Source organism: Botryllus schlosseri, chromosome 1, assembly GCF_051294905.1.
Source record: "Botryllus schlosseri isolate E-star chromosome 1, Bs_hap1, whole genome shotgun sequence".
In the NCBI taxonomy this organism is placed as follows: domain Eukaryota; kingdom Metazoa; phylum Chordata; class Ascidiacea; order Stolidobranchia; family Styelidae; genus Botryllus; species Botryllus schlosseri.
The window spans coordinates 5,448,495-5,465,026 of record NC_137236.1 but is presented as its reverse complement, the minus strand read 5'-3'; the positions used below and the strand labels follow the sequence as shown (position 1 = coordinate 5,465,026).

Genomic DNA, 16,532 nt, shown 5'->3' with positions numbered 1-16,532 from the left:
AATTTTCAGAGGTAATATTATTATTGCTTGGGTGTATTGCGGGCCGACTGTATAGCGCCCGCTGGGCTCATTTTGCAAGGACAGGACTATTCGGCGTCTGGACATATCGATATCGAAGATTTCCGCTAACATACGACAATCATTTTGTGCCAACATTTCATCGTCGACGATCTTCCTGCAAGCGCAAACTCGAAAAGACTTTCTCTCGTAATTGCGAATATAGCTTCATTTTCAGGAGGGGCTAGGCTACAAAGTAAGAAATCGTGTGACAATTAAACACGCGGAGCGTGAAGAATAATTTTACTACTTTACTAAAAGTGTGACTGGACCCTGGATCTGCCAATGCGTCGGAACTGTCATTTTCGTCATCAACATCCCAAGTGTCGCGGCCAGACTAATCATATTTTTGGTTAGTCATTTGAGCAATTCAATTTCGATAATATAACATGATTTCGATAATATAACGGGAAATTAGCTCGCGTGCGGCTTAAAAAGTTCTCGCGGTTACATTTGGCTTATAGGCCGCGGGTTGCCCACCCCTGATATAGACAGACACCTTCAATAATTTTCAGAGCCGGAGCTGGAGCCGGAGCAGTGGTAATAATGCGGCTCCGGAGCAGGAGCCGGAGCTATGCCATGATAGAAGAAAGCTCCGGAGGCGGAGCTGGAGCAATCAAATTTACGGCTGCTCCGAAGCCCTGGTTACGGCAATTAGAAAAATGAGTTTACAAATTTTAAAATGATTTATAAATTTGGGGCGTAGCCTATCTTTCTGCACCATGTCGTAAAATGAGTTCATGATCTAATTTTGACTTAGCATACGTCACAATGCTGAAGATTTTGTACGAACTGTTTAAAACTACCGGTAGACTATAACTCATATCAGACCAGTCATATGTGAAGGCTAGGAAGACTTTTCAAACAAACTTTAATAAATATCAAAATAACAATTTAGCAATATGCAGTATTATGAAATCCAGCAGACAGCAAAGTCGAATTTCTTTTAAACGAAAGGCAATAATCAAAATCTAGTTCAAATTTTTAACAGGACTTCGCACTTCGCCCTACATAAAGTTCAATAGAACCACATATAACGCGTCTAATATCAAAGATGTAGCATAATATGAAATCTCAAGTATTTACTTTTGAGTTACATACATTGTTCGTAGTGACATTTGTGGTTAATTTTGATATTTGAAGGTTCATTGGTCCACGACATTTGTTATCAAGTTTGGCCTGACCAAAAGGTCAAAAGGTTTAGAGCAGGGCCGGCCAACCCGTGGCCCGCGCGAAGGTTTTGAGTGGCCCGCGAGGTCATTTCCGAAATTTCTAATATCATCAAAAATGGATTGCACAGATTGTGAACTTGCAAGGCCAACAAAAAATTTGATTAGTCTGGTCGCAACACTTGAGATGTGATGACTAAAATATCAGATTCGACGCATTGACAGATCCATCAGCCATACACATATTAGTATATCTTCTTACACTACAATAAAGCAGAATAATTTGCGGTAGATTTATAAAAGGTAAAAATTTTCCACAAGCTTGGCGCAACATGTTGTCACTCGATTTCTTGTTTTTAATATTGTTGCCCTTATGTGAAAATGGAAGAACACCCAATGTATCAGATTGAGTCTAACTATATTCGCGATTACGAGACAAAGTGTCATTCAACATATGCGACATTGCGTTTTCTCTCGCAGTAAGACCGTCGACTATGATACCTAGGCACGAAATGATTGACGCATGTTGGTCGCATCTTTCGATATCGATATGTCCATGCGCCGAATAGCCCAGCCCAGTCCTCGCAAACTTAGCCCAGCGAAATACAACAGGCCCGCAATATAGTCAAATGACAATATTATTGACCTATGAATTTCAAAAAATGTTCGCGCTTGGCGCGGCTAGTGGGCCGCGCAATAATTCGTCAATCGAATGTGGCCCGTTGGCTGAAAAGGTTGGCCAGCCCTGGTTTAGAGCCACTGCACTAAACACCAAATTTTTACTCTCATGTCATTAAAGGTACCAGTAACTATTTTCAGCTCAAGTCACGAGGGAAATTATGTAAAAAAATTTAGATTTCCAATCAGAATCAAATCATCAAATATAATCAGCATTTGTTTGATATAATGTGTGGATGCATATGTATAATTCTGTATAGGGTATATCTCAAGTGCTCTGTTTCCGCCAGCCTTAATTATCATGCCAGTTTAGGCTATTATTTGTTTTAACTGTACGTCACTGAATGCTGGTGGAAAAACCATATCAAAAACGTAAACAAAGTGAAATCCAGTAAATAAAGGATTGATATTAATCACAACGCTTTCCAAAGTAGAATAGGCCATTTCATGACTTGAAATTTGACTCGAATATTTGCTACCGAGTCATGAGCAGGTTGGGCGAAGTTCAGTATTCGAGTATCACTCATTATTTTGTCATTTCAGTATGAATGACGATAAAATTCAAAACATGTATCTGTCTTGCGAACACAAAAAATACACCTCCAGTTCCGCGTCTCATTCAAGATAATTATGGCAATTTGCTGATCATGCCTATTTCATTGCCCTTTGTGACAATGCTGCCGGTTGATCGCGACTTCACAGATATGTCATTTTCACAAACGTGCGTAGCTTTGTACTGCACGTTTCGTACGATGCGATAGATCAATGTAGGTTTCGCAGCTTCCACTGTAGATACCTAAGTATCGAAACTATAATCTCGGTTGATAAATTACCTATTAGTGACAAAGAGTGGCAAAGATTTTAGAACAGTACTCAAAAGAACCATCCCTTACTACTCGACTCGACTCGAGCACTCCAATCATTGTACCAAGCCCTACTCGCAAGTAATGAAGTTCAAAGTGAGTCAGTATTTTGACTTTGAAATCTCTTTAAAATTGATATTAGACTTTTTCCATCTCAAAAAAAATCGATATGTCTATTCACTAAAAATTACTGGTGGTTAGTAACTAGGTGTTTCTACTTTTTCTTATTGCACGGTCTACCCATGGCAGTTTGAATTTCTTCACTTTGACATTCCGAGCAATGAGCAGGGTTTCCGCTCCTTACTATGCAAATATAACTCTTCGCAGGACCAAGGCCAGCGTATCTGAGCTCAGTTACTTTACCATACTGGAATCTGATGGAATAGGTTTGCCTAAATCTGTAGGACCAATCTCAGCGTCAAGGCGCGGAAATGATAAGTACATTTCCCTTCTGATCCGTGGGGCGAAGACGAGCAAGGTCCTTACACCCGATCTGTTGGACGCAAGTACCGCGTTGGTGATCCCGGCTGGACTGTCGGAGACCATCGTAATCGAACTCAGTTAAAGACGCACTGCCCCTGGCTTTCGATTAAGTCATATCATTCTCGACGTCGCAATCATACATATGCAAACCGCTTGATTTTCGAAATTTTAAAACCAGAATTAAATTTACAACTGTCAACATTCAATAATCCGCAATTAACTAACTAGATCAGTTCCAAGGTAAATCACTAATATTTATCATATCAGAATGGAAATGCATTTGAAAGAATGGTACTGGAAGAAGTTTTGACCCCTGAAACAACCTGCAGATATGCCACTGTTAGTAGTGATGTCTGTTAACCAGAAGTGGCTGTGAAAACATTGTGCAACCAGTATCACAATTTATGTCGAACGACTACAGTGTTTTCATAGTTGTTCTGGAGCCTATTTTTCTTAACATGCAGCTAGAACTAAAACTGACTACTAAATTCCGATACGCAAGTATTGCAAATGTGTTGTTCACATTTTAATGATTCAATTTGTTTAGATTTATTACACGCTCAAACACATAGCAGGTGGTGTAATGAATAAATGCATATTCTGAACTTGTGATGAGCACTTCCACATGAAGGTGAATGATCATCCATGCGATATAGCCAAGAAACCGTTCTCTCAAAAAGTTGACTGCCAGCCTAACACTTATTCACATGCTGGCATCAAGAATCATAACTGTGATATATGTGGGAAAGCATTCTTTCATAAGTGCAACCTCAAGTCGCATATGGATATGCATGCCGGTAACAAAAATCATCAATGTTATATATGTGGGAAAAAATTCATTCGGAAGAGCCACCTCTCGACACACATGGATATGCATGCCGGTAACAAAGATCAGAAATGTGAGATATGTGGGAAAGCATTCTTTCATAAGTGCAACCTCAAGTCGCATATGGATATGCATGCCGGTAACAAAAATCATCAATGTTATATATGTGGGAAAAAATTCATTCGGAAGAGCCACCTCTCGACACACATGGATATGCATGCCGGTAACAAAGATCAGAAATGTGAGATATGTGGGAAAGCATTTACTCAGAAAGGTGCGCTCAAGCGCCATGTAGATATGCATGCTGGCGTCATAAATTATATATGTGGGAAAGCATTCACTCGTAAGGATAGCGTCACGCGTCATATGGACATGCATGCCGGTAACAAAAATCATAAATGTGACATATGTGGGAATACATTTTTGTGGAAATTCGACCTCAAACACCATATCGATATCCATGCTGGTGTTAAAAATCATGAATGTGATATATGTGGGAGAACATTCATTCAGAAGAGCAAACTATCGCGTCATATGGATATGCATACTGGTATCAGACACCATAAATGTGATATATGTGGGAAAGCATTCACTCATAAGGATGGCCGTAAGCGTCATATGAATATCCATGCTCCCGTCAAAAACATTACATGCTATATTTGTGGTAAAGCATTCGCTCAGAATGGTAACCTCAAACAACATATGAAAATCCATGCTGGCGTTGAAAATTATGGATGTGATATATGTGGGAAAGCATTCTTTCGGAAGGATACTCTCAAGATTCATATTAATAGCCATTCTGGATGATGCATGCTTGCACTATGTGTGCGGAATTTCGGCAGAAATGTTCACTCTGTACTTTCAACTTCCGTCTGATATACCAAGTTCAGCTCACGATTTCACGGATGTGTCATTTCCACTAGCGACTAGCTTATGTTGCTTCGTACTAGGGATGGTGTGAACCTCTGAAAGGTTCAGGTTCGTGTGAACGCGAACCTTTTTGAAAGGTTCTGTGTGAACACGAACGTGAACCTCGTGACGTCACGTGACGTCATATTGCTAATTCCAACCCTATCTTCCAATGAAGTGATAGCCTATATTAATGTACATGATACCTAGCGAAGACTCGGTCCACATAATGCCACAATGCTGAAGTACATATCGGCGTTTTAAACGTCGCTAAATGTATCACCCGCGGTAATCAAAGGATATAATAATTGCATAAAATCAATACATTTCGTCGCTTTGCCAACAATTTCGACGAGGACTTACCAAGGAATATAAGCTTACGCCTTAACGGTTTAGCCAGACCGGACAATGTGTTCGGAGTCTGAGTATTGCTACATTGATATTGAGCAAAGTGCACAACGGGTTTCAAATTTCTATACTCGCTACCGACACCACAAACAACAACAAGTTATGCAAGCAGTAGCAAGCACCTTAATCGCACGGATTTTGTTTTAATGATAGAGTAAAGATATGAAGTCAAGATTGACCCTGTACGCCCGTTCGATTTTTACATCAGAAGACGATATCAATGTCATTGATTGGTTGAATAAGCATCATTCGCTGACTACGTATATCGCTCGTGATGTTGTGTGATTGTGGGTCAAGCTCACAGCAGAGAGTCACTAAATATTCACAAACGGAAAGCTGGTTATTCCGAGAAAATTTTTGCAACAAAGCAACTAAAACTTTTAAGGTTGTCGAGGTGCATGGTGCATGCTCGTTTAGCGTTGATTTTTTATGCTTCCAGCACCATGCATGGAGTGGCTCGCAGTTAAAATGCAATAAATTTGAGCCAAAGATCTTATAATGGAGTGAAAATTACAATTTACCAAAAGGTTCACAGTGCAGAACCTACCAAGGTTCTGTTGTGAACGCGAACCTCTAAATTTCCGAGGTTCGCACACAGAACGCGAACGTGAACCTCACGTTCACACCATCCCTACTTCGTACCTCATATTTCCCATGCTTCGATATGACCAATCGAGGTTTAAAGTGTTTCGCAACGGAAAATAGTACGAAACTATAATTCCCTTATAATTAACTTTCAGTGGTGAGGATCCTTAGATTTCACAGCAAAAATCTAATCATATCTCACCACTAAAATCAAATCATTAAAATTAATTCTTGAATCATTGTGCCCACCCCTACAAGTAACCAGTTGACAAAAAGGGGTAATCGGCTGCAAATGGAAATATTTGTGACATGATAACGGACACTGTTTAACCTCGTTGAGACGCATTGGTACAATGATAGCTGTGCCATGTCGCAGATACCACATTCTTTTTCTGGTCTCTGAGGTTTTTTAGAATATTGAACGTATTTTACTGCAAGTCTCGCGCTATCATGATATATAAGCATACGTGGTGCACATTTGTTACACGGATTTTTATTGAAGTTACTTATCTCATCAATACACGTGAAAGAGGCAACTGTCGTTGTACATTCGTTGAAGCTGTCGGGCCATATGATTAATGCTGACAATCTATAAGCAGTGGTTTTCGCGACCCAAACTAAGATTTGGAAGAGTCAAATATTAGAAGTGTAATATCCCAACTAAAGAGTTCATGGATAGGTACATAACAGCAGATCCTGACGTGCAGGTTGAGGCAACCACTGGAAAATGCTCTTTGAAAACAGAGCTGGAGGAACATATTGTTTTAGTAGGAGAACGAGGTGAGTATTACCTCTCTCACTTGTCACCTTCCAATGGAAAAGGTCGTGTTTTGGCAAAAGCAACATATGAGTTTATTTCCGACGCCGAACTCTGCAAAAACCTAGCTGTCGTGGGATCAGACGGTACAGCTTCAATGACAGGGAGATTCAAAGGCTGCATTCGTGCAATGGGAAAACTTTTACAAAGACCACTTCTATAGGCTATCTGCTTGCTTCATGGTAGTGAGCTGCCATTGTACATATCCACCTTGAAAGTTGTTGTGTAAACATCTCGTAATGGCTTTCTAGCATAAGCGATTATCAAGATATGGCAAAATTAGCTATTTTCGACTCGTTTGGTGAAATTGCTCGGCCACTAGAGTGCGTAAGAACCTGGAATTATGATAGAAGTTATTAATTTTCGATTTGGGATCAAATATCAAAGGCACTTTTTGAAATCCAAATTTTTCTTTTTTTCACTCCGCCCTAGTGATTATAATAGGGGTGTTCGCAAATGACTTTTTTTTCTCAAATCGTACTGGCTACTTGATAAAATTGTTATGTTACCTAATTTAAGCCTACACACCAAATTTGGTTCAATTTGGCAACGCATACGTATACGTGGATTGACCTCACATAGGTGTACGAAATGAACCTCTCGCTCATACTCAACGATAAAGTTATAAAAAATACAGGAAATATACGTGGCAGTTATCGAGCACAATGAAACAGTGATAGTCAGCATGGGTGTATGGGGAAGACTGCCTCAATCTTTATCCAACTGCCATCCCTTCATAGTTGGTCAGTAACGAATTAGCAAACTTCCACCTTTTCATTGCTGGCATCGCATAGGCATCGCGAGCACTCACGCTATTTACTCAAGTGGCACTGTTATTATGACTTCAACTCTTGTGTTTTTGTGTTATTCATGATGTCTGTTAACAGCTATGGTCATTTACACCAGGCCGTTATTCATGGTTTTTCCGTAGCTGCCGACTTATAGCACGGTCCACTTCTAGGCTTTTTGTAAGACACCACTTACGCTTTAGAATTCTGAAGTCGACCTCGGTCGGATTCGAGCAAGCACCTTTTCATGCTGCAGGCGTGGATTATACCACTGCGCTATCTCACCACACATGTATTTTACAGTAACACTACTTACTTGACACACTTTGTATTTTGAAAAGTAGAGCGTAGTTTTAAATTGAGTCGCTGTTTCGATCCTGATCAACCATCTTCAGTTTTTGAAACTTCAGCACTTTTGGGGTCTTTCAATATATGTCTCCGTTGCAAGTTTCAAGATGTATTTAACATCGCTAATTCCACCCGTAATTCAGTGAAGATTTACCTCCTGAATTCCACTTCAAATCAAGTAGCAAGCAGTGTTGGGACGACTCGAGTCATGACTTGACTCGAGTCACCTTTTTCGTATGACTTGACTCGAGTCACTTTGCTAAAATGACTTGACTTGACTCGGCGTATCAAAAATGTGGATTGACTGGTGACTCGGAGCCAAATTCACGAGTCAATTTCAAGTCATCATGTAATCGGTGTCGATAAAAATCCCTGTATCTTGCATATGGTCGGATTGTTCGCTAAATACTGGTGTAACCCGTGAGAGCGACCAATCTTCCAGTGACCGTGCGCTTTACTGAACCTCCATTGTTCTCTCACAAATAAATTGACCGCAAGCGAAGTGATCGAATTTTCCAGATTACGTTGTTGTAAACTAGTACAGTAAAGTAAGTAAATAGTAATTTAATGTCTATTTCTGTTCTTTCCCTAACCAAACGTCATGTTTTATCGAAATGAAATATAGTTAATACAGTTCTCATCCATTAGCGTAGGCTTGAATTGTATCATATCAATTTGTAAATGGTATGTATTGCATCTTAACAATTCGTTTCTCTATTCTCTATTTTCACTGGTAACTATAAACTGAGGCTGTGTAATTACTTACGTAGTTTAGCAGTTCTACGTATATGTCAGCGATACATCGCCTTATTGCGTGTATATTTAACTCCATATTCGCATTGGTTCAAAATCAATTACCACCCAATCTGTGTTTCAAACAGCTAGCAAAATGCAATGACGTAATCATGCCTCATAATTCAAAAAGACTACTTGACTTGAATTGTGACTTGACTCGAGTCACCTCCAAAAATCGAGTGACTTGACTTGACTCGAGTCACTTCCGAAAATCGATTGACTTGACTCGAGTCAAGATCTCCAATGACCCCTGACTCGAAGGTAGTGACTTGATCCCAACACTGGTAGCAAGGTCAGACTACTTTTGACCTTACCTGTGACACCGAATACTGCAATATTCAATCCGACACATGATCTATTATGATAAATAGCATTATCTCACTTTACAGAAGAAAGGTTTTCCTGTAAAAGCTACACTGGATTTATACACACACAACGATCCGATGTCATTTTACACAAAGTCAATCACATAATATTCATGCGGTCCTGACTCAGAATATTGCAAAGAACAATACATTCATAGTATGCATTCATTGGTTAACTTTAGGCTCAGAAAGAGTCTGCTGCAAAGCTTAAAACGATGCAATTTGCGAATAGAAATATACAGCTCGTCGTATTAATCGTTTCACAAATCATCTTCACATCTTCAAACATGAATCTTCGCAAGATTGCATCCGTATTTTTGTAGCAGTTTGAATTTGTAGGTTGCGAAGTGACGTTCTCGGTCTATGTAAATCACAGGATCGCATCATAGGATACAGAATCACTTTGGTGTGGTCCTGGATGATGAAAAAATAGATAACAGAAGCAGAGGTGCTCAAACTAAGTCCCATTGTAAGTGACATGGTAGATTTCAAATCAACTACAAGTAAAAGCAGAAAGTTAAAGTAGAAGTAATGCCACATGTCTATACTGAGTTACAACTTGGTAGGAGGAGGTCATCAAATTAGTCAGTGTTGCTATGCAAGTAGAAGTAACGTCGTAAATTTACAGTCAATTAAAATTGAAAATAGGTGGTGACTTAAGCAGTCGGTGATGTTACAGATGAAGTAACCTCATAAATTTCTAATCAACTGCAAGTCGAAATAACGATTTCAAAGACAAAAAACTACTTGAAGCGAATGTTTGTGGCTGAGGTAGTCAGTGATGCTACTCGAGTAGAAGTCTAGACTTTAGTAGAGCCATTTCATAAATTTTTCATGTCAAGTCACGCAAATTTGGACTTTATCCTAGTCACTTGATGTATTTTTCAAGTCAATTCATACGAATGTAGACTTGAGTCGAGTCAAAGCAAGTTGTTTGATAAATTTTCATGTCAGGTAACATTTTAGTCAAGCCATTTCATAAATTTTCAATTCAAGTACAATAAAATAATTCCATCAAACTTGATCGAATGCTCGCACATGTAGGTCCAGAAATATTTGAGCAAGGTTTCCTTCTCGGTTTGAGTGCTCAGGAACTGTGCAGTAAGACTATGTCATGTCTCTGTCAATGTATTCCACTTGCACATTGTCTGCTTACAGAAGTATTAGCGTGCTACTGTTGAAAAGTACGTCTTTGCTGTTGTCACATAGTTGCTAACCTGAAATTTGAATAAAAACATCATTTTGCAGCTATTGGAAGGCCTGCTATAGTAATGATAATATTGAATTTGGATTTGAATTAATGAATTTATTACAGACATCCCAAGGCCGGTTTTATTCGGGACAATATTAAAATACTTACATACATCCTTGAGCAACGAAACGCCAAGATATATTACACAAGACAGAATCATACCATATAATATGGAAGCGGTTCTATATTGACACAATTCCTAGTTTTCAGTTCGCGTTGAGTGTTAGCGTGTATTGGTCTGTACAAGATGGCCACCACCAGAGTTTGACAGCTAGAAAATCTTAGGTAGTTCCCTAATGAATTAGAAGTAGTCTGTACATTGAGCTTGGTTCGTTACACACGTTAGAGTTCTCCTGTAGCATTTTCAGGAAAACCATCTCACAGTAAGTCAATAAGCAGCAATCGCTTCTTTTACATCTAATTGAGTTGAAATTTACGGCGTTACATCTACTTGTGCTAGCATACCAAATATAACTACTTTCACTACCACTTAATGCCACGAGAAGTAATTTTCATTTGTCGTTGAAATCGCTACTGCAGTAATTGAATAGAAATAATTTACTAGGACAGTTCCATTCAAGTAGCATTGCTGACTACTTTTTCTACCTTCTATCTCCACATGAATGAGTTTTGATCTGTCTTTGAATCGATACTTATACTTGTAATTGACTAGTACTTGGATTGATGTTACTTTTTATTGAGTAGCATTACCGACTGACTACTTTGACTACATTCTATCTCTGCATGAAATAGCATAGAGATGTCCTGGAAATTGCAACTTTTGCTTGAAATAGAGTGTAAATTTATGGCGCTACTTATATTGGAGTGGTCTTGCGAACTGTTTTGACCACCGATGTATTTATTGAAATAGATTGTAAGCTCTTTTTGTCAGTGAGCTCCTTTTATCCAGACATAGTGACGATACAAAAATAGCCTTACCGAATCCAGCTTTATCTGTCACATCCACCAATCCAATGCACAGGAGCAGGCTGCAGGGCCTTCTGCCTCATCTGTTGAATAAAACTCAGTTTTGATTTACAGAAATGCAATATATAGCTAATGCTAACCATTTTTTGGTCATGTCATATACTGGCTAGAGTTGTAATTTGGATCTATGATATCTGCTTGACTCGATATGCATACGGAGTTCTTAACCCCTGTGGATTTCAACAACCCTTTTTGAATTTTAGCCAAATTTGTACACAGGAATATTCTATGCACCATTCTCTGATACATGTTGAACTCGATATATATATATGGAACTCCAAATAGCTTTCATTTGTACCAACACTTTTTGAAATTAGGATTAGCACCAATTTGAATTTCGACACATCGGTCAACTATACATCGATATCATTTTACAAATTGAATTTGCTTGAAGAATTTCTGATATTCTTATGCTGTCGCGACACTCATAAATTGATTTGAGCCTGAGCCATTACCTGATTAGGATATTAATATATGAAATCTAGGAATTGCAGAAGTAGCTTACATTTCAATGAAAAAGTCTATTCAGAATAAAGTCAAGTAGTGGTTTAAAGAAAATAAATATGCACCCATATACATAGCAGACTTCAATGTCTGATTGGTGTCGATCAGTTTCTAGAGTTGAGCCTCCAGTTCGGCGATATGGAAGTCTGGTGATTCATTACTGTATATATAGATCGCCTCTGGCTTGTCACCAACAGGTTTCTGCGTCTCTGCATTAGCGGCACCTGTCATGTAAAACAATAAGCTGCTACAACTATTTGATAATAGCACTATGTTTGTGATAAGGGGTAGAAAATTTCTTTTACTTTGCAAACATACTATAGGTTAAACTTTGGATTGGTAAGCTTTTCATCTATATGACCTCAAAAAAGTCGAAGGCAACTCTATACTCTGCTGTAAAACAGGCATCCCTGCATAGAAGTGTTCGGGTGCAGCTTTTCCAGATTATTTCATATCCAAACATAACAAGAGCTGTGAAGCTGTTCAAATAAATGATCTATACCTTTGAACATGCGACTTACGCTAGATGCCATATCATTTGAATATCAGCTTTATTGGTGAAGGTGCTAGTTACCGGTCTTGTCGGTATCGGACAGGATTGGAACCAAGTCACAAGATTCTGAATCACAAGTCAATATTTCTTCCATGGTATTGACTCCAATCATATTCAATTCACAAACAAGTCAAGTCCCGGTCAACGTGCAAACGGTCAAGTCCGAGTCATAGTTTTGGGACTCGAGTCCGTACCCGAGTCATGTTCAACTCCTTTTCCTAACTCTACTCTAGTGAAACGAACTCCTAGGATTCACAATATATTCATTTATCTCGCTTTTAACCAGAGATGGTCAGTAAAGAAGTACTCTTTCTTCGTCAAAGTACTCAAGTAGGTTTCGTTTACTTGCAATACTTACTCAAGTGGTAATGATTGTAGACAAATGCCATTTTTCCATCACAATTTTCAGTTCTCAATCCAAAACTAGGCCTGGAATATCGACCGTTTAACCTACTTGGTAATCCCTACTTTTAGCTTTACTTGAGTGTAAAGTTACGTCGTTACTTCTACTTGAGTACCAGTGATGACTACTTTGACCACCTCTACTCTCAATTGGTTTATTCAAACATAAAATACACTTTCTGGTTTGATTTGTCATAAGTTATATGACTTCGTTGAGTCATGTGCAATGACTTGAGTCGAGTCATGACTAAGTCATTATGACCCTGGTTCGGCTCAAAGATCCAATATTGGTTGTGCTCTCAACGTAACTAGGTCTGGTCGTAATGGTTCAAGTACTCGAATTTGAATCGAGTATTTATTCCAATGATTCCAGTCGACAAGTGAGGGATGATTCTCTCTATTACTGAAATGATACTCATGACTCAAGCACTGGATTTTGTCCATTCATAACCATATTAAAGACTTGTAAAAATGTCACTTTTAAAACTTGGCTCCAGTTGACTTTCTGATATTGTAGGTGTGTCCGCCAAGCAGGTTGTCGGCAGTTGTTGTGGAATGTAGCCTTAAACCACTCACTGGACAGTGCTTGCTCTTCGGTAGTTCATTCTCATGGGTCAATAGACAACGAGCTGTGAAAATCATGGTAAGTGAGTGTTGGAAACGACTCACTGTCTTAGAGTCGCAAGTCATATCGAGTCATTGCATATTTTGAATCGAGTCAAGTTACTCAAGTTTTCGAGGCAAGTCAAGTTACTCGATTTTAAATATGACTCGAGTTAAGTCAAGACACTTGAACAAGTTGACGCGGTCATCCCAATACTGCAGAACATATTAGAATAAAAGGCAAAATATCAACCCCAAAGTCAGAGATATCTTTTGATACGATCAAAAGCTGGTGGTGATTATTTTGCGGAATTCATTCTGGCATTCAAGCGATTACAATGCATATACCTACGATAAAGAAAAACATGCATCAAATTATCAAGTCATATTTTGTTGCTAGTGCTGGCACAATGATTCGAATCGAGAAGTAAGAGATGATTATTTCCAGTTCTGAAATGATATGCTTCTTGCCACTAACAGTTAATTTTATCAACAAGAATTATTATAATTTTGCCCCCATTTTAAAACGTGGGGAGATGTAAACCTCAATTGGTCGTATCGCAGCTTAAAAAATATTTAGTATAAAGGTTCAGTGTTAGTGGAAATGACATATATATCAAGTCGTGATCAAGCAACGCACTGTCACACAGTGGAACTAAATAGGTATGGTTCAAAAAATACAAAATTATGTAGGGAGGTGTAGAAATGGCATTACATTATTTGTAGTCGCATATTTGAACTTTCCACATTTTTCAAAACGTTATGCCGTCACAAGAGGTGATACTCAAATACTCAACCTGAAGCCGAATACTCGGATCAGGATAGAATCAGTCAGGTACTCGATTTCGCCCAGACCTACATTTAAGACCCTCGCGACCTATTTTTATAAAAAATCCCGGAACAATGGTGCTATTGGTGCATCATACTCACAAAACACAGCCAAGCAACCAGGTGTCCAGTTCGAAACTGTGTCCATTCTTGCCGAGAACTTCTGGGTCAATAATAGTTGGGATTGCCGCAGTGCCACTAAGAGACATATTCATTGTGTGGTTGTCACAGTCGACCTTGGTGGCTCAACTGAATTCTTCAAACTTCACGACCATATTGTTTGGGAAGAGGTTCTTCAGCTGCCAATACAAATTTTACATCAAGTTACACAAGTATATAGAGTTTTACATCAAACTATCCATCCAATTAAATTATGACAAACTAGAGTAACTGCTAATTTTTTGAGTAGTTCTAGTTTTAGTTGTACATTTACGCATTTTAAAAGTAAGCAGTTTTTGTTGAAGTTGTGCATTGTAATAGAAATTTAGTAGCCGAACAACTTGAAAATGCATGCCATCATGACGCTGGTGTTCTGTTGTGTGGTGATCTTGTGAACATAGGTAACTCCGAGTCATCACTAACAGAAGACAGTGATATAACCCGGGGTAGTTTTACAGGGTCGAAACCCTCCCGTCTGAAACCCAAAACCCTGTCTGTTTATAATGCCTATTCTATCTCCAATATTTCTTAGCTCATTCGTAATTCTTAAATCAAATTATCAGTGAGTACTTGGCTATATTTTGGTTAGTTCGTTGCGGTTTTTCAACGCTTGTTGATTCTAGTGTGAGATGAGGTTTTAAAACTGATTAGTTCTAGTTGTAGTTAAACATATAAAAAATCCAGCAGTTTGCACTGTCTAGAACAGTGGTTCTTAACCTTGCCCCCAGCGCCCCCCAGGGGGCGCTGGCGATTTTGAAGGGGGGCGGAAACGCTCAGGGGGCGATATGGGGGGCGCTGGGCTCAGGGGGGCGGTATGGGGGGCGCTGGAGAAAAATGGCTTCGCAGTAGATGATGTGGTGATAGGACATATCCTTAATGAGTATTCAGAGCAAATTAACACCGAAAACTTCGTTACATATAGCCTTCAAAATACATATAGGTTTAATTGTCCACGGGCGCCTGAATGACTGAGACCGAATGTTCCTGTCTTGGCAATCTGAACCCCAGAAGACGAATTCCATCTGGCAGGGAAAAATTATATGTCAGTGAAGAAATACCAATCTGAAATCGTGTGCGTCTTTTAGTTTAGTACGATTGGGCGACAGTGATATTCCTGTTGGGCGATATCCCCGTTGAGCGATTCTATATTTTTTGATATTGCAGACAGGGGGTCACGAAATAACATCATGCAACGAAGTCATACCAACGGGTTCGCCCGCCCGAATATGTTTAATTATTAGTAACGGGCCCTACAGTTTCCATGAAGCCTCACAATGTTCGCTTTAAGTTTTGATGAGTCTGCGCACACTCAACAACTCACTGTGCTGACCCCTGGACAACAGTGCGTATATCGACTAAAAAAGGTAATACTTCGGATTTGTTGTGCGCAACGTAGATTTTCTGTGCGCAAAGACCGTGTCAGCGCAGAGACCGTGTCAGCACTGCGCACGTGCGCAGCTTAGAGGGAACATTGCACCTCACTCAGCTCTACCGGTAAATCTGGTAACGTGAGCAGAGAGGACAAGAAATTGATAGCAATATAAATGCAATCCCGGATCTTACTGACCGATTTTAGCATAAATAATCGAAAGTTTTCGCGCTTCGCACTGGCTCGCTAAACAGTACAGCTATTCCGTGTCAAAAGCGAACAACGTGATGGGGGGCGGTCGGTTTATCACCCTATGGGAGCCCAAGACCCAAGTTTTTTTGGGGGCCTGACGAAGTGCCGTTTCGTTCCTGCCAACGGGTATACGCCCGAAGATGTATAATTATTATTGAGGCTTCCTACCTTTTCAATCACACATCACTCAGCTTTACCGGGCTGTTTACGTGAGCAGAGAGAGGATAAAATTGATCTCAATATACATGCAATTCCCGATCATATTGACCAGTTCGATCATTAATTAGTGAAATTATTCGCGCTTCGCGCGTTTAGGTGAGAATAGGCAAATGTAGATGACTAGTATCAGCAAATAGCGGACAGCCGAATGGGGGTCTCGGGGCGAAGCCCCCCGGAAGTTTGGTTTATCACCCGATGGGGTTCTAAGACCAACGTTTTTTGTTTTGGGGGAGGGGGCTGACGAAGTGCTGTTACGGCCCTGGTAACGAATTAATTGTACCTACGGGCACGCCCGAATATGTTTATTTATTAA

The 16,532-nt window shown here is 39.5% G+C and overlaps 3 protein-coding genes and 1 long non-coding RNA gene across 5 annotated transcripts in view; 2 read left to right on the top strand and 2 right to left on the bottom strand.

Moving 5' to 3' along the window:
- The window catches only part of LOC145436771 (uncharacterized), a 355,402-nt gene that overhangs the window by 48,985 nt on the left and 289,885 nt on the right, over positions 1-16,532 (top strand). The window lies entirely within an intron of this gene.
- LOC145433781 (uncharacterized) overlaps positions 1-16,532 on the top strand; it is a 358,802-nt gene that overhangs the window by 290,088 nt on the left and 52,182 nt on the right. The window lies entirely within an intron of this gene.
- LOC145450388 (uncharacterized) lies at positions 9,122-11,861 on the bottom strand. The gene is made up of 2 exons (XR_013918487.1): positions 11,075-11,861; positions 9,122-10,949 (listed from the first exon to the last, which is right to left on the bottom strand). It is a non-coding gene; the product is annotated as an uncharacterized LOC145450388 (long non-coding RNA).
- Positions 12,065-16,532, bottom strand: part of LOC145441576 (uncharacterized) — a 268,801-nt gene continuing 264,333 nt past the window's right edge. Inside the window, exons 8-9 of the mRNA XM_080319505.1 lie at positions 14,323-14,519; positions 12,065-13,418 (exon numbers count right to left, since the gene is read on the bottom strand). The gene's annotated coding sequence lies outside the window, so the exon portion shown is untranslated. The remainder of the gene's footprint in view (positions 13,419-14,322; positions 14,520-16,532) is intronic.